We start from the raw sequence: 3,087 nt of genomic DNA on the forward strand, positions 1-3,087 counted from the left end.
GACCAGGCCCTGGAGGTCACGGGACGGGAACTCAGAGGCTTAAAAAACGGGAACGTCCAGCCGCAGGGACTTCAGGCACGGCTGGATCCAGGGCTTCAGGTGACGTCATGATGGACGGCCGCCTCCATTCGTCACCGGGGGCTCTGGCAGCGCTGGGCTTGCACTTGCTGCTTACGATCTCGTGGGAAAAGCGTCTCCTTCCCAGTATTTCAGTAAGGAAAGGCGGCACCGCCACAATGCTGTTTTCTTTTTAGGGAGGAACTGTGCTCCCGCAGTTTCCCACGACATGTCTGCGGCTGCCGAGTACAGCGCTGGGCCTCGGAAAGACCTGCTAGAGTGTGAGCCGCTTGGTGAATGTCCCCTCTGACTCACATGCCGACGGTAAGAGAATCAGAGACCACCGTGGCGTGGCTTAGATCCCATTTCTTTTCATGCATCCTGCACCTTGGGGATTTAAAAGTATACATATCCTAGAGGCCCAGTGCACGAATTCGTGCATGGGTGGGGTCCAGCTGGCCCGCACCGATGGGGCCTGATCGAGGGTGGGGTCGGCCGGGGGGAGGGGCCGTGGGCGGTTGGCGGCCGACCGTGGGCGGGCTGGCTGGGGAGCGGGGGCGTGATCGGCTGGTTGGCTGCTGCCGTGTGCATCATAGCCATTGGTCTTTCTGGTCATTCTGCTGTTGCGGTCACTGGGCTTTTATATATATATATATATATATATATATATATATATATATATATATATATATATATATATATATATATATTTGTGCACTGGGGCTGGGGGAGGGGTCCCTCAGCCGGGCCTGCGCCCTCTCGCAGTCCGGGAGCAGCCTAAGCCGTCCTCCCCACCTGTACGGCAGAGCATTCATCTGCCCTGTGGAAGGAAGGCGTGCATTCTTTTTAAAAACTAACTTACGGTGAGTGCCCAGGCATTGACAAGTTTTTGGAAAGGCCGGGCGGGAAGCCTGGCCTGGAACTCCTTGGAGCTTCAGGGTCTTGGCACGAAGTCTGCAGTTCACATGCGTGGCCACTAGGCGGCGGCAGGTAGTGCAGCCGTGGGGTTCAACCCACAGTCCCAGAGGTGTCCCCTGTGGCTGCAGGTCAGAGGGTCTATTTTTTCCCTCTGGGGAAAGAGGTGACAGATTTCAGAGGCCTGTGACTCTCCAGAGAGTTAAGAACCAGGGTTACGAGTGACGGTTTAACAATTTTGCTTTGGGATGGGTAACATATTTCAAATGGTGACAGCATACGAGCACGTGTCTGCTCACGCCTTTTCCTCTGTGGTTTTACACACGTGTTGGCACACAGCACACATCTTGTCTTCGTTCCCTCATGAACAAGGCGCCTTCGAGAACGTTCCACGTTAATCCATTGCATGGTCCCTCGATACATGCGGGCAGTTAACTACTGGTGATGGGAGTTGCACATCTTTCGTTCCTGGTTTGTTGTTGACTTTGCTACGGTGGAGGTTGCCATACAGGAATTTTTCAGAAGTCAAGTTTGGGACTCGTTTACGTTACGGCTTTCTAGTTTTGTGGAATACTGAGACAGGCTGGCGCCACTCCAAGCTTCGTTAAAAAGCCACTGAACAGGGACGGTTGAAGCCCACCCGTTTAGGAGCCCCGAGGGCTGCTCCCTGCGCCTGGTGGCCTGTGGATCAGCACAGCTGCTCCTGTGCAGGAGGGGCTGACCTCAGCGGCTGCCCAGACCTGGCCCCTGGGAAGGGCTCTCGCGAGGTGGTTGGGGGAAGAGCACAGAGCTCCCAGCTTGCCCACGCCCCAGGACACGCAGGGCCCCCGGGTCATCGCAGACACAGGCGTCTGGTTCCTCTTGGGGATCTGACCACATTGGAACGAGGCCAGCAGATGAAGGCGCTGGGACCCCAGCAGAAATGATGGTGACAGGTTTCAGAGGCCGGTGGAGTCATTTCTTCCCAATTGTTGCTGTCCAGTCACTGGCATTTGGGGAAGAGCTTGGTCCAGAGCAGCCCCATGAAGCTGAGCCTTTTGTGGGCTGGGCCACCAGCTGTCTCGTAGGTGAAACACAACATGAGGCAGCACCTCGGGGAGGCGAGGGGCGCCTGCCCTGGCCTGCTCGGGCTCGGGCTCAGGCTCTGTTTGGCATTTGGGTTACAAAGCTGCCCCCCAGCTGGAGGCTCTGGCTCTCTGGGTCCATGTGGTTTGGTGTGGACGGGGGAGCCAAGGGCTCAGGCCACAGGAGTCCACACCACGCCAGCCTTAGCCCAGAGCAGGACTCGGCTTCCCCAGCCCCTCTCCTCAGGGTCACCCACCCAGACCTCCCCTTCCTCCTGTGGCCTCTGTTCTGCTTCAGGGTCCCCCACACCCCCGCCCTACCCAACAAAGAAGAAAAGGAAACAGAAGGCAAATGACCAGGCCTCGGGGAGGAGGCCCCCAGCCGCACACCCCGCACGCACCCCTGCAGGTCTCCAGGCAGAACCTCAGGTGACTACGTGGGTCCTGGGACTGAATGAACGGGCAAGAGGGGTCAAAGGTGACGCCAGCGTCTCCACAACCGGAAGGGCTTCCAGGGGGGTTGCTCGCCCACTCTCCTCGGGTGTGTGTGAGTCGAAGCGGACGGGGTTAGGGTCCTCTCCCTTCAGGATGGACCATGCGGTGGGGAGGCCATCAGTCCAGGCTCAGGCAGCGCGGGGTGCCAGAAACGGGGTGATGGGTGACCAGAGACCTGGACTGCGGCTGGCGCCAAGCGGATCGGCAGGGGGACCGCCCCTGGCCCATGCGCTTTCCGGAGCTGCAATCCCTGAGGGCTTCTCGCTGGACGCCCACCCCCCTCCCAGCACCACGCTGGGCCGAGCAGGGCGCGGTCGCCAGGGCCCCTGCGCGCTGCACGCAGGCGCTCCCGAGCCACCAGGGGGCAGCACGGCGGCGCGGGGCGGGTGCGGGCGCCGCGGAGCCTCCATCGCCCGCTCTGCGTCTGAGGACCAGACCCCAGGCAGGTCTGGGGCGCGCCCGGGGATTTGCGTGCTCCCCAGGCCCGAACGCCTTGGGCGTCGCTGCTTCCAAAGCCCGGGCTCCGGCCAGAGTCCCCGAGATCAGGCCTGCAGGA

The 3,087-nt window shown here is 60.2% G+C and overlaps 1 protein-coding gene across 1 annotated transcript in view; it reads left to right on the plus strand.

Moving 5' to 3' along the window:
- Nucleotides 1-260: 260 nt before the first annotated feature.
- Nucleotides 261-3,087, plus strand: part of APBA2 (amyloid beta precursor protein binding family A member 2) — a 37,682-nt gene continuing 34,855 nt past the window's right edge. Inside the window, 1 exon segment of the mRNA XM_006105996.3 lies at nt 261-381. The gene's annotated coding sequence lies outside the window, so the exon portion shown is untranslated.

This window comes from Myotis lucifugus, unplaced genomic scaffold, assembly GCF_000147115.1.
Source record: "Myotis lucifugus unplaced genomic scaffold, Myoluc2.0 scaffold_747, whole genome shotgun sequence".
NCBI lineage: Eukaryota > Metazoa > Chordata > Mammalia > Chiroptera > Vespertilionidae > Myotis > Myotis lucifugus.